This window comes from Lepisma saccharinum, chromosome 11 (assembly GCF_977018435.1).
Source record: "Lepisma saccharinum chromosome 11, izLepSacc3.1, whole genome shotgun sequence".
NCBI classification, from domain to species: Eukaryota; Metazoa; Arthropoda; class Insecta; order Zygentoma; family Lepismatidae; genus Lepisma; species Lepisma saccharinum.
This window is the reverse complement of record NC_139239.1, coordinates 24584311-24610158: the sequence shown is the minus strand read 5'-3', so window position 1 is coordinate 24610158 and position 25848 is coordinate 24584311.

Here is a 25848-nt window from a genome sequence, read left to right as displayed (position 1 = left end):
AAGTGTAAATGTATTTTTCCACAAAGCATGGAAAATTGCATGTCAAACATTCGTACGGAAATTTGGACGTCAATTTCCACCTTGGGTAGGTGGACTATTTCGCCATCTATAGTTCAGAGAAGAAAACCGATCGTTTTCGCGTATAGCCAATCCTGAAATGCCTCGTAAAGGCGTACCGGTCCAAATGGGTGTTTTAAAAAAATTATGAAGTACAGTGGCAACACTGTTGATGTTTGAAGGCAACAAAAGGTGTGTTTAGTGATGGTCTATGACATGGAAATACTGGAAACAGGAAAAAAAGAAAATGAAAATTATGGTGAAAAAAGTGTTACAAGATGCACGTGTCGCTTACGTACCTCTCGGACTGTGCTGTTTTCTCAATATCGTGCATCGTGTCGCTTAAGTTTGTTGTTTGCGTTTGCGCAGTGAATGTTTCACTTCAACGAGCTATATTTAGACTTTAGAAGACAGCCCAACCGAAGGCCTTACAACGTATTTGAAGCTCAAACTTGTTGATATAAAAAAGATCGATATGTACAATGTTTTAAGATTTAAACACAACGTTCTTTTCAATGTTATAGAGTTTTTTGATGCAGTTATGGACTGTAATTTGTCTTCAACATCGTGCAAAGAGGCCGTGTTTTCGCCATTTACGACGTGACTGTTTTTATATGAAAAAGCTAGTATATGGAGGCTCTTTAGTCCAAAATAGATCAGTCAACATGGTAAAGTAATCTAGTGATTTTTTTCTCAACAGCCGAGCAGCGACCCGATACCGTCCCCTCGTATCAAATCAAACTATTATTACATTTTATGATTATGCTAGAACTTATTTATCAATATTTAATTTCATAGGTACATATTAATTCATGCATAGAATCTTTAATACTGTAAAGGTGTTTACGAGGAAAATTCTTTGGTTAAAGGCATTGACTTTAAAAAATTACCGGGACAAGATTTCACGAAGATTGAGAACCATTTATATAGTACGTATTTAGGTATTCGCTTTATCCTGTCTGGAAAGTCTAGTGTATACAGTTTGATGTCGGTGCATATTATATCTCAGTTTTCTCATGCACAACATGCCTCTCCCGAGTTTCAATAACTTGCACAAATTTTACAATGCGATTTAGATATAACATATATCTTGTTACGTTTTTTTCGTGTGTCTAATAAACTGATTAACGCAATTATATCGGCATCATCATGCGAACTGAGCAAAGAAACAAGTGCTGCTTGCTGCGTGTCGCGTGCATCTTGTCTCTTCGGCAGGGTTGGCAAAATTTGTTTTTTTTTTCAAAAACAAACAAAACAAACAGTTTTTTTTTGTTTAGAACATGTTTTAAATGTTTTAAACAAGAACCGAAAAAAACATGTTTTAAACAAATAAAACGTTAAAAACATAATGCCAAGAAGAATTATTTTCTAAGAATAATGATTAATAAATAATCTGTTAATCATCCAAGGAAGGACTGTGTTCCTATTATAAAGTAAATACTTGACTAACTTCAGGCTGTCCGAGAGCTTCAACTAACCCACAGTTGCCAGATCCACTACGTGGTAGCTACTCTGACTCTTTTTGTTTTGTTTTTTAATATATTTTATCGTGAATGCGACTGACATTATCAACAATGTGCACATTTTGCAGTGTGTTAAGTGAGGAACAAAACTGTTTCGTTCGTGAAGTATTCAATTTTTAAAATAATCTAAACACCTGTAAAAAAAACAGCCAGGTGTTTTAAACGTGACCCACGTTTACGCATCGCATTTACGCGCATTTACGCGCAGGCTATCTAGGCTGCAGCCTATGGGCCCTCACCACAAAAAAGAAAAACTGTTTAATTTTTTTTTATATTTTGAATAGACTAAAATAAAAAATGTATTTGATTTAATACTGTGATGCGGGCCCTCTTATTATCATAAGAGACGTCGACGCAGTTATTTTGTGTGTTGTGTGGGCTAAATCGGCTGAACTCTTCAGTGGACAATCTGTATTTTACAGATTCAACTAACAGATATAAAGTTCTAACCGATTGCTTGAAAAAAACAAAAACAGAAACTGACAAACCCATATCTCGTGCCAAAAAGGACAACAACAACACGTTGGTCATGCCGAGCAGATGCTACAAAAGCCCTCTTGCAAGGTTATAAAGAAATAGAAAATGCACTTTTGGAAATTTCAGAGCACAAAGAAGATTCAGGACAATCAAGTGTTATTGCTCTAAGTTTGCATAACAAAATGTCAAAGATAGAAACCGGGCTCTATACAGCATTTGGATGATATCTTGGGACAAGTAAACAAAACTAGTGAAACTCTGCAGAACCCTAAACGTGAACACAGCCGCCTCAGCGCTGACATCGCTAACAAGCTTCATAGAATCAAAACGAGATAGCTTTGAAGAATATTAGGCGAAAGCTGCTGAGTTAGTTGATTGCACTGACTGAGTATGAGAGTGAAAGTGAAACACAGCGCAAGCGATAGATAAACGTACGTTTGGCACATCTTGACTGTGTCCAAGCACCAGAAGTTGAGCTGACCCCATCAGAAAAATTTCGAACCCAGAGTTTCCTTCCTGTCATAGATCAATTTGAATCTTCATTGCGGCAGAGGCTTGAGGCATACAAACTAGTTGATAGCCGTTTTGGGTTTCTCAACAAGTTGGATACACTTACTAATGAAGAGATAATTGCAGCAGATCAAAACTTAGTAGAAACATATAACAACGACTTAGACGATCAATTGGGAAATGAACTGATTCAGTTCAAGGCTTTTTACCACAAGTTTGAAAAAGATGAGGAGGAAAATGAAAAAGTCATTAGTCAGGATAGATGGTTGTATAAACTCCCCCTAGAAAAAACAAACGTCAAAGATTGTTTTCCTAATATCGAGGTCGCTCTAAAAATGTACCTGTCACTTATGGTCACAAACAGCAGTGGAGAAAGGTTATTTTCAAAATTGAAGTTGATCAAAAACAGGCTTCGAACCTCCATGTTAGAAGACAGGCTCAACGTTTTGGCTTCGCTCAGCATTGAAAGTGATATTTTAAGACAACTAAGTTATGAAGATATTATAAGTAGCTTCATTAGTATGAAGTGTAGGCGCAAACCAATTAGCCACTAAGATTATTTGACACTTTCATTTTAAGTCTGATTGTTTGGGAAAGTACTGTATGTGAATTAAATAGTAAAATTTGCTTGTTTGTTACATTCCTTTTTTTATCTTGCATTTGCCTAACATGTTTACTTAAAATTACAATATGTTATTTGTGAAATTAAAATATTATTTTCAATTCAAATATTATTTTCAAAAAATTTGCCTAGCCTGTTTACTTAAAATTGCAATATGTTATTTTTAAAATTAAAATAATATTTTCAATTCAAATATTATTTTCAAAAAAATTACCTCCGGTAGGGCCCGCACCACAGGTTCAGCCTAGGGGTCTACAGATCCTAAATACGGCCCTGCCCACGGGTATTCATCACGATATGTTTCTTTGTTAATTCAATATGCATTTTCAGATTTCATGAACAGATTTCTATACAGAATAACATGCATTGAATGAAAGGCATAGCTATAAAACACGCAAATAACCACAAACTATAGTAGAATGACAGCACTTTGTTCCTACGCGTCAGCAAAAATTTGATGCGGCTGGTGTTATGTTACATCCGGTCGTAGCGGGCCACGAGCGGTTTTATTGTTGAGTCAGCAGAACGTGTCTGATCACGTTGAAGACATCGGAAGCGGTGGGGGGAGGGGGGTCAATGGATTTGTCACGTTGTTTCTTGATGTATGCTAACCTAACACGTGCGTATGTTTGTGTGTGTGTGGAGGAAATGCGCGCGCAACCATTGCGTATGATTCAAAGACATGAAGAAATGATTTAAAGATGGCGACGAAGGTGCTTTACCCCGAAAGCTTAGCGGCTAAGGTTATTGCTCTGTAAAACAAGAGGCGTCGAGGGTTCGGTTCCTGGTAGAGTCAATATTGATTGATTGATAGATTGAGTTAGTTTTTTTAAGTCCGTTTTATGCACGGCAAAACTAATCAGGATTGGAGCTACAGTTGAAAAGTGGTGATTCGGACCACTATGTGCCTCCACCGAGTATCGAACCTGGGACCCCTTGATTACAAGGCGACGATGTAAATATTGAATGGTCTCGATTAGCCTGTGTGTAAATAAAGGCAACAAAATGGTTGAGTTCGAAAATCGAGTTGGGTTAGTGGTTAATGTTGTCACCTGGCAATGAAGAGGTCGCGGGTTCGATTCTCTAGGTAGTTAAATTAGGCCAATTGTTTAGTCCCGCCATTATAGGTTCCGATTAGTCCATCTGTGCATAAATAGTGATTGAATAAAATCAATATGGCGGCCTTGGGTGTAGTGGTTAATGTTGTCGCCTGGTAATGAAGAGGTCGCGGGTTCGATTCTCTAGGTAGTTAAATGAGGCCAATTGTTTTGTCCGGGCCATTATAGGTCCCGATTAGTCCATCTGTGCTTAAATAGTATTTGAATAAAATCAATATGGCGGCCGCGTTTTGTGTTTAGCGGCGGCGGCGGCGGCGAACGGGGCGCGGCGCGGCGCGGCGCGGGCGCGGGGGGGGGGGTGTTTTTTTATTCCGCGAGATGTTTCAACCAAGTGGTTGAGGGTTCGATTCCCAATGTTGGTGAAAATTGGATATTCAATTGTATTTGTTTAAAAGTTCCGATTAGCTTTTTGTGCACAAAGAGAAAAATGAACTAATTGGAAATAGGATGTTTATGCTGTAATGAAAAGGTCCTGGGTTCGATTCACAATGTCAAATTGGCTGATAATGATGTTTTTTTTTAAAAAAAAGAAGTGTGTTGAGTCCCCATTAGTATTTAGGCAGGAACAGATATTAAAAATCAAAACAAAATGCCTTTTGATTACAACGCAAAGACTTTACCGCTAATGTATAAAGATAAATTAGAATCTGTTGTTTTGCTGTGTGGGGCCCCAGTACCGATTAGCTTAAATGCATAAAGAGTAGGTAAAATAAGCAAGATGGCCGTCACTATTGTTTTGTGATCAAAAAGGAGTCACAGGTTCGATTCAATCAAAGGAGGCAAGATTCTATGTTTCAATTCCATGTAAAAGTCTAAAGTTATGTTTCGATTAACCTCAATGCATAAAGAGGAATTAAACAAAAACAAGCAAAATGGCGACAGATGTGATAAAAGAAAAATTGAATTAGTTTTTTATAGTGACAAGAAAAAATAGCGAATCATTGTTAGAAATAGAATGAAAATAAAGATATTTGCCTTTGCGTGTCCAGCGCTGTGCAGAAAAGCTCTCATGCTTTATCTCCGACAAGTCCACAATACACATTTTTTTTTATTGTATAGTTAATTATTAATGTTGTTATTAACACAGATTCTTACCAGTGTGAAGAAAAGCTCTCATGCTTTATCTCCGACAAATCCACAATACACACTTTTTCATTATATAGTTAATTATTAATGTTGTTATTAACACCGAGTTTTACCAGTGTGAAGAAAAGCTCTCATGCTTTATCTTCGACAAGTCCACAATACACACTTTTTCATTATATAGTTAATTATTAATGTTGTTATTAACGATTGTTACCAGTAAAAATATAAACCATGAGGATTTTTAAAGGGGTGATAAGTGAAAAAAAGCCAAGACATATATTTTATCCCTGTTTATTACCAATATTTACAAAATTCAAAAGAGCCGCACACACACACACACACACATACATATGTAAAATGTTTATATTGTGTCACCAGTTTATCAGCATGTTATTTAACAAGTTTTTATTCTTCAAGTTTGTTCACTCACCCACATAAGGAATTGTGTCACTATCATATCCATTTTCTGCTGCAACCACTGAATTAAAATGTTTCACTATTTTTTCCACAAGCATGTTCTCGCAAAACACAAACACTTGTTTGGAAAGTCTTTTTCCGTCGATGTTTTGTATAGACAAAGGCTCAGGTTTTGTACATCCATGTAGATGGGAAAGCACAAACTTCTCCTTATTACATGCATGGACAGGGGAAATATCTGTGCAACCGAAACATTGTTCGCGAAGGTCGAGAATGCAAGATTCCACACAGTTTCCAAAATATGATTTCAGATACGGCGACACTGTTTCACACATAACTTTCGCATGATCGATGCACACAAATATCTTCATAAAGTTCCGCCACGAACTTTCTGCGATGAACACTATCTCCAGGGAACCGTAAGCTGGTTTCTTCCTTATAATGATCTGACGGCGATTGTATAGTGTGGTTATCAGCAATTCATGTTGCTCACTTAGTGGGTAGGAAACACGAGGCTGCTCACCTGGAATAGCGATGTAATTGTCGATTACTGGAAACAATTCCTGAAGAGCGTGCCACTCCTGCAACTGTAGTTCAACACCGGCCGCCCCGCTTCTGTGTAGCCTGACCACAGGTTGGAAATCCAGATGAGAGGAAAGTCCGATTGAGATAACTTTTGTTTTCGAAGCATTCAAATAGTAGACGTGATCAAATAATATCGACTGGCGTATAAGACTAGTTATTTGTTTTTGTTCTTCAGGTAAATGCTGATCGCTCTCTTTCTGAAGAACCCCCTTGAAATTAGTGTACGGTTGAAATCTTTTTTTCAGCGGCATCGAAATAGAGGATTCCATGACTAAGAACTGCGAGATACTGCATGTCGCAGCGTGCATGTATACATTTGAAGAAATGCGTGGGTGTGTTTTTGAGACGCATGCGCGCGTAGCAAACCAAGCATGTGCTGGACAAAAAAGGTGGAGGGGGCGGGGCATTACAAAGATCAATGGTGAGAGAAAAATCAGCAGAATATCATAAACGTCATATTGAGGAAATATTGGATAACATATATTAATTAATTTAATTAAAGCATCAACCGCATTGTCGATCTGAAATTAGGTTTATAGACAGGGGGCAAAATGGAAAATATCGACGATGTTCTAGTATTGGATTGTTTCTGTATTTCCATCGGTATAATCCTCCACCACATTTGAAGCATACTGTTTTATCCTCTTTTTGAATGTAAAATAATCCTGCTTCGGACAGAGCTTCTACAAACGGGAATTCTTTTGATTGCCAGTTTCTGAAAGAGGACAATCTAGCATTGAAAGATCCCATCTCTGGATATTGCGTTGTTCTGTAAAGACACAAAACAAGATATATATATTATAAGTAAGCTGTTGTAAACTGTAACGCTACAAAATTATTAATATACTATTAGGACTATATGTAATTTGTATAAAATTTCAAACAGTATTTACTGTCAATATTTTCTAGTATACGAACCGAGTATTATAAATTTAATTTACGAGTCAGCAAATAAGTTGTTATAATATTGTCGTTTTTTATCGGTACTGGGAATAAAATTTGAAATTTATGCATGGGTTTACCAGAGGCTCTATGGAATAAATACAGAAAACAGTAATGCCCACAGTACACAGACCCGTAACTTTGTATCTGATGAGTGTTGTACGTATAGAATTTAGAGTTATTTTCCAAAAATCGCAAATGGTTATGCACATGTGGAGGTTTTCCGTAACTATCAAAAAATTCCCCCCGGGAGTTACTGTCTATGTAAATTGCTACCCAGTGCTTCCCGGGGCTATCTTTGGGATCTGTATTTACAATCAACGCTGCTGGTAGTTCCACATGTACAGGTAATTCATTAGCTGCGAAAACCCCAACATGATGATTGTCAAAGGCTCTATTTGATATTAACCCGTGAAGCAAATTTAAAGTCGACAGCATTGCTGGACACTAAATAGTAATATTGTGCAACTCACCTTGTTATACAATTAATCCAAATGAATATCTCTTTGATTATTAATTTCCATGAGAGCGTCAAATTCAGAGTAGATAACACAAGTCACAGTAGATTCCAAAGCCGATTTGAAGTGGACTTCCAAGCTAACAGCCCCTTGCCGTTGAAGACTGCAGTGGGATATGGCACTTGCAGCTGCGTCTGGTGTTATATCGAAAACAAGTAATGCGTATCCCTGGGGGTATTCCTCACGCGATATATTGTTTCCTTCATCCATATAGTGTATCCCTGTTCCAGAGAATAATGTGTGATATGCTGTTATGTACTTGTTGTTTTCAAAGTCTGGTTGAAGTGGTTTGCCGGGAATTTGGACTCCATCAACATATAAAGTAAAGAAGTTGTAATTGAAATGTTGAAAATTGAATGGGTTTGTAGACAGAGTGCCGTTGAATGCATCGTTGGTAACAAACCCCACAACTAATCGTTTCGGAAGACGTCCAAGTATCACATTGTCAATTGTTTTTGAAACAATATCTTTTGGAATAGTTACAGCTTTAAGTTGTACTCTTGTTAGAGGGTATTTTGCTGTATGTTTTTGCAATATGCGATTGTGACTAAGTTTTATGGATGAACTGACCGATACTTTTCTCACATATAGTGTAGCATCCAGAAATTCCACTTTGCCTTCACTGTCATCTAATCCCATCAAGCAGAAAGTGTTTTTCGAAGGAATCAGTTTTATTCGCATTTCCACTCCATTGATCAAAAATTTCTCTTGATTGAAAATATCAGAATGCAAGTAACCAAACATATCAAATGTTTTACTCTGTTTTGTTAGTTGGTTACGTTTTGTAAAGCCTTTGTTATCTTCCGAAACGTTATCAAAAGCGCCTGCTGTATCTTTGTACCACAATGCACTTTGGAGATGAGATGATTTTGCAGATATATCATAGTTCAGTGCTTTTTCAAAATAAGACCTGTATGGGTGCATGTGAGATGGAAACGAGATGAGTTTGTTATTTAAGTAGATTTGTACTTCGCTGAACATTGCATTGAGAAAATCATTGACAGGTCCAATTGTTTTATCTGTGGGTAGCAATAACTGACCATTCGGTTTACAATTCTGGCATCTATATTCAACATTGTGTGTGCTAAATCCATATAATCATCACCATGTCCAGGTATTACAAACTCGGTGGGGGCATTATCTGCCAGAGAACTAACAGGTTTGTATCCGATGGTGTGGTGTTCTAAGTTGCTTGTCTGAGTAGGTTTTACCGAGAAAATATCCAATTCACTTTTAAAACACTCACATGATTTCTCCCTAATTAGCGCCATATCTAATCAAAAATATCTGATGTTATTTGAATTTTCTTACGGTTGCGTTTGGTTGTTTTCTTGGTGTTTGTATTGGCACTGGATCTCTTCTTTCTCTGAGCGATCCTTCCAGTTCGCTGTCCCGAAGCAGAGTGATTCCTTTTGAAATGTTTATGCCCCTGATAACCTGAACCAATCATTTCCTTTAGCTTTGTTTCAGCTTTTCTTTTAAGATTTGATCTGGCATCCGAAATTCTGGATTGTAGTGACTGTTTTAGGGGTGTTTTGTCTACAACATCACCTAACACATTTACCCCTGTTTTTAACATTTCTTTCCCTACAGCTTTCGCTCCTTTTTGATAAGAGGCAAAGCTGACCGAAAAAGTCCTCCAAGAAAACTTCCAATGCCATGTCCTTTTTGATAGGCAGCACCGTAATATATGTTACCCACACCAGATCCAGCTTGTTGATGGTAGTATTGAAAATATGGGTCATTCATAATCAGAGCTTTTCACCACAACGTCTAAAATGAAGTTTCAAACACACTAGTCCGAAGGAGAATGGGATGTGTGCACCAGTGCTATCCCTTAAGTCAATTTCTATTTGTTCGAAATTATGTTTCTGCACTGGGATGTAATGTGGTGAATCGAAAATTTACACACCATCACTTCCAAAAGTATGTTCCATAGGATTAATGTTTATAATACGTAATAGAGGGGCGACAGCATCTCCCACCATATGTGATTCCGCAATATCTGTGTAAATATACATCTGGGAAGGAATTTCTCTCACAACATTTGGAGGCGAGCGTCCAATTTTTACTTCTGATAGATCATCGGTCGGTTTAAAACCTAATATCCGTGCCAGTTGAGGTGACAATCGTACATTTATGTTTCTCTGCTTGGTAGATATATCAACAGTCACATGTTTGTACGCAGGATGATTTCGGAGACTAAAATTTAATGTTTCAGAATATTTATTGATTTCTGCAACAATGCTGTTTATTGATGCGTAATAGCCTTCGGATATTCGAAGTTCGTTCCATTTGACATCATCCATAGATTTATATTCAATATAGTTGTTAAATCTTGTAATGTTTAGTATTGAATAAGGATAATGCACTTCTACCAATGCCATCTCCCATTTGTTGGTGTCCAACTCCACACGGTTCTGAAGCTTTGTGGTGTAATTAGTTAGAGTATTACTTGGGAAATATTTCATGGAACTGTTACTAGGCAAAGTAAGGTAGAAAGCGTTTGCTTTTCTCATGATGTGTTATGAAGGTTATTTGTACCACTGATGAGAATACCTACAAAAATTTATGCCTCTCTCTCTTTTTTTTTTGACTCCAAAAACGATGCGCTAATCCAACTGTCAAATAATCTGGAGTAACCTTTCCAATGAACTAACAACTTTTTACTGGCTCCTTTACCTTTGGTCGCAAGGATTTTATCAATTTCATGCATATCCGGTAAGCGGACCAATTGCAACTCTTCCGTATAAAATGTTCCATCGATTTTATGGCCTTGTAGATCTTTTAATTCATACACTTGAGGATTTCTTTTCAAAATACGTTCCACCACAAATATTTCTCTTGTCCAATTTTCCATGTAACCTTTGTCAAAGCGTTTTTTGGTTTTTGTTATTCTCACTGTATCTCCTATTTTGAATGGCATCTTCAATGACAATAGTGGAGATGAATCAGATTTGAGTTTTTTGTCATACATATTGTGCCATACTTTCAAAACCTTCTCAGGAGTAACATCTGCTGGTGCCATTTTAATACTCGAGTGAATTTTATGATTATAAGCTTTCAAAAGCTTTGGGAGTACATTAACATAACAGCTGGTTCTTTGTTTAGTAAATACTTCCACATGCGTTCCTTTAAAGTTCTGTAGAATCTTTCAACAATACTAGCTTTAATATCAGGATTCTTTGTTGTAAAATAAATTACATTTTGTTTTTTGAGATATTCCTGCACAATACTGTTGGTAAACTCACGGCCTTTGTCAGTTTGTAATTTCAAAGGTTTTCTTTTGCTTTGTTTGAAAATTTGCTGGAAAGCCTTTTTTATACATACACCAGTTTTATTTTTTACAGGGACAGCCCAAGCATGCCTGCTAAAAATATCGATAACTGTTAGTATATATCTGTACCCTTTGTTGTGATTCCGCAAACTCTGCATGTCATTCAAGTCAGCCTGCCATTGGTCATCGATATTATGCACAAAATAAAAGTTTCTCGGAAATCGACGCTTTACAGGTCTATGCAAAGTGTATGCAGTTTGCTTTGTCAACCAATGTTTGATTGTTGACAATGGTGTGGATTTTTTTACAGCTTTCCATAGTGTTGAAGCTGTAGAATAGGATGCTGGATGAGATGGATTGTACCAAATATTCTCTAATATTTTTTCGCTCATGGTTTGTATCTTGACCAAACTGGAACAGTACGTTTACGTTTGTGCCCTGGAAATGATGATACAAAAGAAATTGGTTCCTTTTCTTCTTCTTCTTCTTCTGCTTCTGTTAATTCTTGTGCCTCTTCTTGGTTAGCTCCGGACAGCGGAACATGGCGTCCGGGGTTGCCAAAAACAATCTGTTGAATAAACTCCTGTCTCCGGGGGTTTCCAATATATTCTTGAGGAATATTAGATAACGCCAGAGCTCTATTGAATAGTTGCCACCCAACAGGATTGCTTGTTTTTCGTGGTCGAATTATATCCGATACTAGATCGACAATATTTGAGCCTTCAATTTTATTATTGTTAATAAAAACTGCCCCATATTTATACCAATCAATATTACTATTATGTAAAAGACGTTCATACAACAGTTCGGCTTTTCTACGATACATGCTAGGTGTAGCAGCTAGAATTTCTTCTTTCATATCAGTCAACTTCTCAGTAGATTCTGTAATCGGTAGCGACACAGGTTCTCTTTGTTTTCGAGTAATAGACAGAAATTTTTGGAGCACAATACTGTAACGATTCCATTTTTCATCATCCGAAAGACCTTTGAGATTCAAAATTACTTGCATATCCTGATCCAATTGCGATAAGGATGTAGACGGTGCAGACATAACAGGATGTCTCATGTTATCCATAAATTCTTGAGGTATTATAACCATTTTTTTGGCATGCTCCATGTTCAGATTTTTTTTTACTTAAATAAACTTGATAACACACCTCCTATTAAAGGGGCTAATAACGCAGGTAGAAATCCTCCGTGTTGCACTAGTATCTGTTTCTTCTGCTTTGTAGAGTGTCCTTTGGCAGAGAGATTACGTATCACCTTCTTGTACCGGCTCAAACTTGTTTTCTGAGGTGTTGAAAGAGGAACATTCCCTTTTAGAACATTGTAACAACACTCACAGATTGAATTAACTAAGGAAGAATCAGCAGCTTGTAATATCGCTGTGCGAAGAGCTGGTTTAGCATCCGACAAAACTTGGAGCACTTTAGCGTGTTTCACTCTTGGAGCCATGATGACAGAATAAACGACTAGTGATTATGCTTGCTTTTTTTGTAGGAATATATACATAATTGATATCATCGTCGGGAAATATCCGCGACCGAAAACGTACTTCTTCCGGAGTGTTCTGCTTCAGATCAAACAGCAAATATCCATGGGGTTCAGCGGTGGCATTGTAATAAGCATCTTTTATAAAATTTGGATTCTCCGGGTATACTTGTCTAGATAAATAATTAATTTGGGCTCTGTCTCTTGGATTTTTGAAGCATACAATATAATGACTATTTAAAGATATATCCCTATTCCCTTTTCCTTGATGGAATAGATTTTGAGTGATAAAGAAAAGACTAATATCACGATGATGACACCCTTTTGTAAATAAATCTGTGACTCTTTGATCGCATTCCCTCATCTGATCATCGATAATAATAAGATGAGGTCCAGAATTTGGCACAAATTGGTCAATATTAGGCATTCCTTCCCGAAATTGTACAAAACCAGGGAAATCATTGTATGCAGATTGCCATTCCCCGTAGCACACCAAAATATTGTTGAATTTTACATTTACCATTTGGGGTAAACACTGGAGAAAATGCTTCACAAAATATGTCTTTCCACATCCTGATGGACCAGCCAATATTGCAGAGAACGGGTGTTTCCACAAGCACTCCATTTCTCAAACTGTGAAGAATGTTTTAAATTACATATAATATAAAAGTCGAATGTTATGAATATTTTTCTAGTTGTTAGATTTTACTGATATGTTGTATCTTCAAATTACATATATATATATATATATATATATACACACACACTTCATCAATAAATAAATATGCGTGTGTCTGTATGTATGTATATATATATATATATATATATATATATATATATATATATATATATATATATATATATATATATATATATATACACACACACACACACACACACACAGACAATTTTCTTATAGTACAAAATTCATTTTACAACAGCACAACAAATGCCAGATAGCATTGTACGCATGCGCGTTTGTAAACCCCGCCTACATATTCCGAGCATCAGCGTTGTGTTAGATAGCTCTCCATTGTTTCAACAACGATAAACAGCTTGGTGGCCCAGATCAAATTGGTTCTGGAATCTACTGTGACGTGTACCGTCTACTTTGAAGTATAAAAAGGTGAGTTGCACAATATTACTATTTAGTGTCCAGCAATGCTGTCGACTTTAAATTTGCTTCACGGGTTAATATCAAATAGAGCCTTTGACAATCATCATGTTGGGGTTTTCGCAGCTAATGAATTACCTGTACATGTGGCACTACCAGCAGCGTTGATTGTAAATACAGATCCCAAAGATAGCCCCGGGAAGCACTGGGTAGCAATTTACATAGACAGTAACTCCCGGGGGGAATTTTTTGATAGTTACGGAAAACCTCCACATGTGCATAACCATTTGCGATTTTTGGAAAATAACTCTAAATTCTATACGTACAACACTCATCAGATACAAAGTTACGGGTCTGTGTACTGTGGGCATTACTGTTTTCTGTATTTATTCCATAGAGCCTCTGGTAAACCCATGCATAAATTTCAAATTTTATTCCCAGTACCGATAAAAAACGACAATATTATAACAACTTATTTGCTGACTCGTAAATTAAATTTATAATACTCGGTTCGTATACTAGAAAATATTGACAGTAAATACTGTTTGAAATTTTATACAAATTACATATAGTCCTAATAGTATATTAATAATTTTGTAGCGTTACAGTTTACAACAGCTTACTTATAATATATATCTTGTTTTGTGTCTTTACAGAACAACGCAATATCCAGAGATGGGATCTTTCAATGCTAGATTGTCCTCTTTCAGAAACTGGCAATCAAAAGAATTCCCGTTTGTAGAAGCTCTGTCCGAAGCAGGATTATTTTACATTCAAAAAGAGGAAAAAACAGTATGCTTCAAATGTGGTGGAGGATTATACCGATGGAAATACAGAAACAATCCAATACTAGAACATCGTCGATATTTTCCATTTTGCCCCCTGTCTATAAACCTAATTTCAGATCGACAATGCGAGTAGATAGTATTTGTATGTCCCACAACAACCCTGATTTTTCGACCCCTCAGAAAATCGCATCGAAACCTCAAAAACTCACTTTCTCTCCACGTTCCGCGCCTCATTTATTGCGCTGACGATGTTTCACGGCGCAGAAAAGCCGGTACGAGTAAATTCACTTTCTCATTCTTGAAGTACGAATGCACCTTATCGTAATTTTCCAAGTCCTGGCCAAATGTTTATATATCGTGACCTTTGTAAACCTCTCGCGAACGATGTGCCACACACGCGCGCGCGTATGTGCCTCTCATTATTTTTTCCGTATTGTGACGCAAACAAACAAATAATAATTGTTTTTTTTTTTTTAGGATCCCCTGGCCCCTATAACCTCGCCAGGGGTGCGTGGTGCCCAACCAAAAAAAAGTAAAAGGTTCTCTAACGGCTGCGGTTATAGATTACCACACCTCTATAGAGTTTCACGTGTTTTTTTTTTTTCTCTCTCAAACTTCCATGAAACTCTACAGAGGACCTCCGTAAATGCATGCAACGTGTACTAACGACTCTAGTGTTATTTTGATGTTGTAATATTTTTTTGGATATAGAGTTTTTATTGTGAGATAGATAAAAATAATTATGTTTATTATAATATTTTCTTGATGAAGATGGAGAATATGTGTGTGTGTGTTACAAAATAAAGTTGCATGCTTTTTTTCTAGTGTGTGTGTATGTGTATATGTTTTTTTTATGTTTGACAGCATCTGAAACGATAAAAAAAAGAAAGAATTTCATTGTTAATTTTCTTGTGTAAAAAATAACAAAAATTTTGTGCAAATTTCTGATTGTCTCGTGCTATAGTGATGAAAAAAAAAGATATTGTAACTGATAACTGATGAAATTAACATTGTAACTGATCTGAACTAGTGAAATTCGTATTGTGCCATTGTAACTGATTGTGCTAGTACAAAAATATTCCTTATTGTGCAAGAAAAGATGTTTAAAAACCTGTTAAAACTGCTCTGTGACCCTCTCGTTCTTTACGTCGTGGACGAAGGACTTCTCTGCGACCAGGATGACGCTACATAGGGTATCGGCAGGCAACGGACTGTTGAACTCGAAGACGATCTTGATGTTGGTTCGATCGTTGACCACCACCTGCTTTCTTTTCGTGGTATTGATGACGAACATGGGTCTGTGGGTTTTGAATTCGCTGGGCGTGTAGTACATGTCCACGCTTCCCTCGGTCACGCGTTTGTAAGCCGAAAACGCTTCGTAAAGTTTGAGATAATCGTCTTTGGTCATGTCGAGGTTGTAATTTTCGCGCGGGAACACTTCGTTCCTACCGTTCTTGAGATAAACGTTCTTGATCTTGCAGTCGTCGAACTTGCTGGAATCTTTTTCCTGATTCTTGTCCCTCCCGGTCTGAAAGAGCACTACGACGAAATCTGGCATGTCGAACTGTATGTTGTTGAACTGCGTCGTCACGTCGAATTCCATGTGACTTCCCGACGCCATCTTCTGCACGCACTGGTAACCGTGAAAGTGAATCGGCACCTGCGGACTTTTCAATATCTCTGCTTTGTACTTGAGGGCGTAATTCGTTTCGTATTCCACCACCGGCATTCTCAATTCCATGCTCCGGATGACGCACTTGGCCGCTTCAGGTAAAGTGTTGGCTATCGGCGTGCCGTCGGCGTTCAAGTTGGTGTATCGCATCAGTGCGTCGTTGTCGTTGGCCGCTCTTCGAAATGTGACTCTCAGTCCTCCCTTCCACATGATCTCCTTGTAGTCGGAGAAGAATCCCGGCAGCAGACGCATGGGAAAGAGCACCGTGTGACTTTTCGTTGATATTTTGGTCCCGGCTTCGAATCCTCCCGCTTGATAGTATGCTGCGTCCGTTTTGGATAATTTCAATGTTCCCACTGCCGTCGACGTGATGCCTGGATAATCTATTCTGTCGATGACGGTGTTATGTTTCCTCACCTCCACCTGCGAGAACAGGTGAGGCACGAAGTTGTCCACGAGTATCAAATTTGCTGCTGCGGGAAACGCTTCTCCGTTTTCCTTCTTCACCACGTCGAATTGAAGGTAGAGGTCCGCTCTGTGAGGATGAACGAACCCATCCCCTACGTCCACGTCGTATTCGATCTCCCGGTTCGCTTCGTTGAGATTGGCGAACGTGCGACGGTTGGGAGGGAAAGATTGCAACTCGTAACTTTCGATTTGCTCCATTTCCACTATGAATGGTTATTTATTATACGTTGATCTCCACGATGGCAGTGGTCGTTGCACCTGCGAAATCCACCACCTCTCCTTTCTCGTTCGTCACCACCAACTCTATGTCGTCTATGCGGTTGCGACATACTGGAAAATAGATCGGCGAAGAGGGTGTGTAGATGATCGGTTCCATGAATTCGGAACTGGGTTTGAACGTGGCTATGATTCCCGTCTGCTTGTGACTTCCTAATCCGTCCGAAGATTTCGTGATCATGCCTTCCGCCACGTTGCAGTGTACGTTCAGAGTCTCTATGGCCAAGAATTTAGGAATGTTGGTTGCTACGTGCTTGATGCCAGCTTCGAGTTTTGGGTGGTTGTTCTCGAAACCTAAAAGTTCTCCCATGGTGCCCAGGTCCACGGTCTCCGTCGCGGATAGGATTTCCACTCTGTGCGTGACCGAATTTTGAGAAAGGTACGTGCCTTTGGGTAACTGAGCTTGCAAAGTGGAAAGATTGTATTGACCTGGCGTTACGACGATGTGTTCGCTTCCGACGCTAATTTTGTTGTTGTGCTGCGTGACGTTAGGTATGAGGTACATGCTGTAGAATGCACGCAGAGCTACGGATTTAGGATAGACGATGTCGTCGTGCAGCGTGAGTTTCAAGATCGAAGATTCGCTCGTGAGATGGAACACACCCATCCTAGTGATGATGTTTCAGATTCCACAGTGCTTTCTGGAAATCTTCGATCGTAGGGTTATTTATTTTAGAGAGAAACGTGAGCATGGAGAGACAGAGATGACCGCAGTTCACGTCTCCGAAATTTTGAATGCGTTCGTCGTTTTAGTATATAGAGGTTTTGTTTGTTTTCAGATAATGGACTAAATTTGTAGGTGGAACACCTCCGAAAGAATCGAAAACGAATGCTTTATTATCGTTTTTGTGGTAACATATCCAATGCGTGCCTGGATTTTCTTGACTGTCCAAGTTGACTACTCCACATTCTCTTCTTTTAACGGTTGAAGGTAGCGAGTCGGACATGAAAACTCCTCTGAAGTGTTTGATTCGTAATGGTTCGATCAGAGATTCAATGTCTCGGTTGGTGAGTGCTGCTGTTTCTTTTTTTTAAACTTTTTCATCACGCCCTTCCCTCCTTTCTTCTCCATGGCCAGGTTGTGACGTTTCTGTTCTTTCAATTCCGCCTTGTTCTTTTTCGAGTCGATGACGGTTTTCGCGATGGCGGCGCTACCCCCAGCCAAACTTCCCACGGCCCCCAATGCTGCCAGGATGGCCGGGATGCTGAATATGAAACCTCCGATCTTTTGCTGTTTCCGCGAACGCTGCAAGCGTCTCAATTGAGGTGTGCTGAGAAGTAATTTCATTCCGTGTTTTGACAACTTGTGGTGGCCCAGCCTTTTTCAAACACTTATAAATATGAACTGCCCAGGTACACTCTTCCTACTTCTGAAAAGTTATTTCTCTAACAGAAAAATTAGCATCAAATATCCGGATCTACAAATGAGTAAGATCACGTCAAAAGGTTGTCCTCAGGGTTCCATTCTGGGACCCGAGCTTTGGAATACTAACTTGGAGCCTGCGCTTATGAAACTACAAGACCATCCAGACATAGACCAGATCATAGCTTATGCGGATGACATTATCATGCTCACTTCCGGTAACTCAAGAAGGGAAATCGAAGATAAAGCATCCACTGCAATCAATATGCTATCCAATTGGTGTGATCATGCTAAACTCAAAATAGCTTCGGAAAAGACTCATTATATTATCCTTAAGGGGAAGTTACAAAGAAACCCTCAACTCAAACTCAGAGAAAGAAATTTAAAAAGAGTAAGAGAAGCTAAATACCTTGGCATTACTCTTCAAGAGAAGATGTTTTTTAACAGACACATAGCCCTGGCAACAACCCAGGCCGAAACAACTATAAACAGTCTAGCCACATTGAGTTCAGCAAACTACAACCTTCCACTATCACACATAAAAACATATCTCATTACCATATATAATTCTATTATTTCCTATGGCTCGCCCCTGTGGGCCATGGAAACCAGTAAACAGTACATTAAAAACAGATTGAGATCTTCACAACGCAAAGTGATACTTCGCCTAACGGGTGCATTCAGAACAACCTCAACCCTGGCTCTTCTCATGATTGCGGGCCTACAGCCTATTGAAATCGTTATTAAAACTAGAGCATCAAAGTATTACTTTAGAAATGGACAAGAGGACGAAATCTATAAACTAATTGGAATACGCCCTGCCACGGTACCAGAAATTTACAACCACTTGTTTAGCGTCTGGCAACAGGAATGGACACAAGCTACGCAAGGAAGGAGACTTCACAGCTTCCTTCCAAACATAAAAGAACGACTTTCGATGGACCATTTCCATCCCACGAGAGGTCTCATACATTTCCTAACGGGACACGGTCCCTACGGTCAACACCTAAATAAGCACAACCTCAGACAGACTGATAAATGCCTGAAATGTAAAACCGAGACGGACACACCGGAACATAAAGCCTTCTTTTGCCAGACATCAAACAAACAAATCGAAGATTTAAGACAAAAGCTACCAAACTTCAACACGTACCAGTTAATAAGAAATCCCGAGCACTTTACGTCACTAAACGACTTAACAAACCTGGTGTCGAAAGAGGAACATTCCCTCTTCAAATCCGGCATCACTCACCTCCCCATTCAACCCCTACCTCCGGAATGTAATATACCCCCCAGAAGATCACAAAGAATCCACCTTCGACAAACTCAACAACAGGACATCCCTCCTTAGGACTAAGATCACCAAGAGGATAATGAAGCAGAACCTCCCACAGGAACATCAAGAAGGAGACACTAATACAGAAGACAGTGATACGCCAAAACGAAAAAAGGTTACGTCTCCCCGGAGAAAGGCAAAGGATAACACTGCAAGGACTCGACCTAGGAACCAACCGAATTTAACCAAGATTCTTCTTTTTCGTTTCTTTCTTAAATTGTAATCTTACACCCCCTTCTTTATTCTCGTTACTAAACACACTGCAAACTTCTCTCACTGATTCTTGACAATTCTCTATATTTCCACTACCGAACGTACTAATGTACCCGATACTTCCCAGGAAATCCCTCCCTACTTCTTCCCTTCCTGATGATGTCCCGGGTACCAACCGTCGTACCGATGTTCATCCCAGTCCGACCAACTCTTGCTGGTCTCCCGCAAGTCTCCTTGCATCAGGTACCACTCGTTCTTTCATATCTCTTCCTACTATTAATACGTACATCTCAAAGCCAATAATACTCTCACTATCTCAAACATAACATACTAGAACATAGACCCTGCTTAACATTCATAGAATCGTGTTAATGTCCATTCCTCATCTCATCCATCAACACTAATGCACACGACACACAATAAAACTTATCCTAAGAAAACATTACCCACCCAATTACACACTTATGTAATTTCGTATCTGTGATCATAAATAATATTAATGTTAAACACTAACACTTATTTACTTCCTACTATTTCTAACCTTTATCTTAATCTTCTTACCTTGTAGAATGATGTGAAACCAAATTTGTTCAGGAAAACCGAACAAATTTGGTTCTTCACACTGGGACATTCTTGCCAATGTCACAGTGAATTATTGTAATTAAAAAAATAATGGAAATCAAGGATGAATCAAAGAAAAGCGGGGGAATCCGTAAAAAATTCACGGAACTGACGCCCTGGGTTAATTTTCAGGTACCAGGGCATAAGCACATACCTCCGAAAGTAGCTTGACTACTTTTATCCGTATACATAAAAAATAATAATCTTTCTATGTAACCATATCTTGTATACTGTTTAGGAAATAAAATTCTTTGTGTTTTTTCATTCCGTGTCCTTTCGTCAAGCAAGAACGTTTCTTCTCGCGTTGTTTCTTGGTGAGTAACCCATCGAGGGCACCTAGATTTTTCAGATTGGAGTATGGTATCTGGTACACGACACCCTTGGGCTTCATGTTGATGCTTTATATATATTTTTTTTTTCACGGTATGTTATATATATATATATAAATGTTCTGAGATTTTTTCTCGTGTATTTTTTTTTCACGGTATGTTATTTATATATATAAATGTTCTGAGATTATTTTTTTTTGTTTGCGTATTTTTTTTTCAAGGTATGTTATTTATATATATATAAATGTTCCGAGATTTTTTTGTTTCGTGTAATTTTTTTTTTCAAGGCCTCGCAGCCGTTACACAAATTCTATTACGTGCTTCGTTTTCTTGCCGAGAAGTTCCTTTGTCCCCTTGTACACGATTCGAGTTTTGTTCTCGATTAAAATAGATAGCTTCTCGTCGGATAACATGTTAGCGTATCGATCTGGTAAAAATAGACTGTATTGTCCGTCGAGCAACAGACGCACCTTGGGACCATACTGGGTAGAAACGATTGAACCGAAAGTTATCGTGTAGGGTTTGTCGACTTCCAATTCCTGAATTTTTACATACTCGACTGACAAATTTAGCATTTGTTTTAATGCTTGGAGATCAGTAATTTTTTTTTCACTCATATCGAAGGAGAAAAATTTTCCGAGAGTGTTAGAGAGAAATTTAATTGTTTTTTCACGATGTGTGTTATTTATATATACTTTTTCTTTCACGATGTGTGTTATTTATATATCAAGTTTTTTTTTTTGACACGTATATATTATTATTTTCTTTTAACAGAGGAAGAAAGTCCGTGCTTCGGAAAACGCGATGATGTGCGTAATGATATCTTCCGTCTCCTGTTTGGACTTGCGCCAATCTACTGTATACCGTCTTCTTCCCTGCCTTGCCTCGTGCAATTCATCTAACCTATCGTTTAATTTTTCCCCTGCAGCCGAAAGAAGTGTGTTGAGATCACCGCACCTCAGGCCGCTGATCTCCCGAAGACGGTCCTTGACGGCCATTTCACACGGAATTCGAAATGCTGGCGTCGTTCTTGCTATTATCAAAAGTTTTCCTATATCTCCGTTTACTACCTTTTTGAATATTTTAGATAGCAGTTCAGGGGGCAAATCGGTTATACGAGACATGTTGTGTTTTTACTGTATGTTATTTATTTATACACCCCATCCAAATTTTTGTTTCGTGTTCATGGCGATGGTGGTGCCCAGTGCTGCGACTCTTTCACCCAAAGAAGCGTCTCTGCTGACGAATCTTTCGAAAGCTGCGTGCTCTAACTTTCTGTCTGCTTCGTGACGTGCATCCAAATTCGTCTGCGTGGTGTTGTAGGCGATGTCGTGATCTTTGCATGCGGCGTCCAACGGATTCACACCCTTGTCTCCTCTCTCCAATCTTTTCTCGAGTTTGGTACCCGGTCCGCAGTACTGGTAGCCAGGTAAATGCATCTCGAAAGGTAACTTGTTGATGATGTCGTTTACGAGTCCCTTTCCTTCGGCCACGTTCCAGAATCTCGGAGGCAGCGTGTTGATGATTTTGATGAGGTAACCTATGCCCTTGTCGTCGTTCACGATGAAGTTGGAAAGTTTCGTGCTGATCATGTCCACGATGCCAACCTTCTCGTTGTAGAAATTACGATTGCCTGCATTCTCTTCGCCGGCTATCGCCAACAATCGGTCCACGAGTTTCCTCACGTCGTCCACCCAAACGAATTCTTTGGGTAACGTGTTGTAGCGTTTGACGCCGCTGCCTGTTTTGACCTGGTTCCAAATCGGTTTGATGAGATTCCTGTACTTCTCGCCGCTGCTCGATTTCACCCTATTCTGCGAGGCGTCGTTGTTCTGGTACAAGGCATCCGTCATGATCAAAATTTCCTTGTAACTCTGGTAATCTTCGTCGGTGTAATCTTTCGGCTGCTTTTTGGCGACGAGTTCCCACAGTCCCACCGTACCCGGATACCTGGTCCAACTATCCTTCTCGCCTAAATTGACTTTAATGTCGTTGCCTTCGAAGGTCACCTTCGATTTTCCAATCTTCCACACGACACCACCGCCTTCGTTGCTCTCCATGGTGGGATACAATCCGAACACTTCATCCTTGTCGAATTTCCCCGTGCTCAGGTAGTCTCGTGCCAAAGGTCCCAACTCGATCTTATCCGAAGAAGACGACGTGCTACCTATGGCTCGACGTCGTGCCGGTACGTCCTTCAGTTCGAACGGCGTCGAAGGAATGCTCGAAATGGGCGTGGGTACGGCGTAACTTTTAGCTGCAAGTGGTACGAGTTCGTTGATCAAATTTTTATTTTGTTCCGTGACACTTTTAATTTCTTTACCTAGACCGCTGATGGCGTCGATCACAGGTTGATCCTGGCATTTCTTCTCTTCGTAGGATCCGCGATTCTCGGATTTCCAACCTTTGAATCGCTTCACGAGGTATTTTCGCAAGTTGAGATTGTCCTCTTCTTGAAATTGACGTTTTGACATTTTTCTATATACGTTGAAACGTTTTTGAAACGTCGAATTCTCAGCCTATACGTTCGGTTCTCCTAGTTTTCTGCTGTCACCCGCTTGAGACTATCCACTTTTTCTAACACTCACTTTTTTGTTGTAATGGTTATTTTATATATGCTTGTCAAACGTTTGAAAAAAAAAGAAAGTTTTTTCAAATTTTTTTTTTTTTAGATTCTCACGACCTTTGATTTTTTTTCGTCTTGTTGCAAATCTGAAATTGTCCTCTTGTTAGCCTTTGAGACGTCTAGATAAACGTTTATTTTATTCCTATATTTTCCTTTCGTCTTCTTGAAATTAACGTTTTGACATTTTTCTATATACGTTGAAACGTTTCTGAAACGTTGAATTCTCAGCCTATACGTTCGGTTCTCGTAGTTTTCTTGCCGTCACCGCTTGAGACTATCCACTTTTCTAACACTCATTTTTTGTTGTAATGGTTATTTATATATGCTTGTCAGACGTTTGAAAAAAAAGAACGTTTTTCAAATTTTTTTTTTTTTTTAGATTCTCACGACCTTTTGATTTTTTTTTTTTTGGATTTTCTACTTGTTGCAAATCTGAAATTGTCCTCTTGTTAGCCTTTGAGACGTCTAGATAAACGTTTATTTTATTCCTATATTTTCCATGGTTTGCTTTTTGTGACATGTCAGTAGTGCAGGTGGGGGAGTTCAACGTCAGAAAGTGAGGCTCGGTGAGGCTCGCTGTGTTGGCAACCTATTATTCGAAAAAATCACCAAGGTTCTTGGTCTAATCTAACCTAAAAAGCAAAGGAGTTGGCAATTTTGCTTGAGAGTTCAGAAAACCGGAAGTGAGGCTCGGTGAGGCTCGCAGTGTTGCCAACTTTTTACTCGAAAAAAATCACCAAGGTTTTTGGTCTAATCTAACCTAAAGCAAGATTGCCTGTAGTATAAAATTGTGACTCCCACTGCAACTCTGATTTCTTGACCAAACGACTACAAAAAGTTGAAAAACTCACTTTCTCTCCCCGTTCCGCGCCTCATTTATTACGCTGACGAGGTTTCACGGGCGCAAAAAGGCAGTGATGAGTGAAAGAGGAGCTCTCCTCTTCTCCTCCTCTCCTCTTCTCATCTTCTCATCTTCTCATTTTCTCATTTTCTCATCTTCTCATTTTCTCATCTTCTCATCTTCTTATTTTCTCATCTTCTCATCTTCTTATTTTCTCATTTTCTCATCTTCTCATCTTCTCATTTTTTAAGGACCAAATGTTTGTAGATCGTGATCTTCGTAAACCTCTCTTCCCATCCTCTTATTTTCTCATCCTCTCATTCTCTCATTTTCTTATTCTCTCTATTTTTAGAATATTATCGTCAACATTAGAGATGAAGTTGGAGTGCTGGAATCAAGGGGACCAAATGTTTATATATAGTGATCTTCGTAAACTTTTCTCTCGGGGAGGGGGAAGGATGTGGGATATACACACGCGCGCGCTCTCATCTTCTCATTTTCTTATTCTCTTATTCTCTTATTTTTGAAAGATGAGTGTATTTTATCGTAATTTTCCAAGTCCGGGACCAAATGTTTATATATTGCGACCTACGTAAACCTCTCCTCTCATCTTCTCATCTTCTCATTTTTGAAAAATGAGTGCACCTTATCGTAATTTTCCAAGTCCGGAGCCAAATGTTTATATATATCGTGATTTTCGTAAACCTCTCCTCTCATCTTCTTATTTTTGAAAGATGAGTGTATTTTATCGTAATTTTCCAAGTCCGGGACCAAATGTTTATATATTGCGACCTACGTAAACCTCTCTCTCGGGGAGGGAACGATGTGCCACACACATACGTGCGCGCGTACGTATGCCTCTTATTATTTTCCGTATTGTGGCGCAAGCAAACAAAATAATAATTGTTGTTTTTTTAGGATCCCTGGCCCCTATATAACCTCGCCGGGGGTGCATGGTGGCGACGAAATCATCACGAGTTTAGATTTGTACTGTGAATGTTGACAAAAATTTAATCAATATTGTTTATTCTCGATGCTAGAATCTTACATAAATTATTTTCTAAAAACGAAAATCGATAATCCTATGCCAAGCCCTAAGGTATTCAGGCAATTTCTAATGTTTGCGTGGATAGCGAAGCTCGGTAGAATTTTTCCTGTTCCTGTGGAGCAATTGTGTTTCGTCGCCCAATGTAACATTTTCATCACGGACCAAACTATCCACAGCAACCCCTCCTCGAACCTATTCACCTTGCATCCTTTTTCGCCCGAAGAGATTCTATTTTTTTTCAGCTTTCCCACGGTTCTGAATGAAGAATCCATCACATCCCTGATAACAATAGAATCAGAGGGGGATGTGGCGGAAGCAAACACAGCAGCATCTTCCGCTTTTTGAGTTTTATACTGGGAATTGTTTGTTTCACACACCACACCCTGACGGGGCGTGGAATACAGGCCGAGGGGAAATGATCGACAATACATACATGGGTGGAACTATCAACGTCCCGTTTATTGTTATTTGTCCCCCACAGGATATTGTGCGCATCACAAAATCTTTTGTTGAAAAAAATATAACATGAG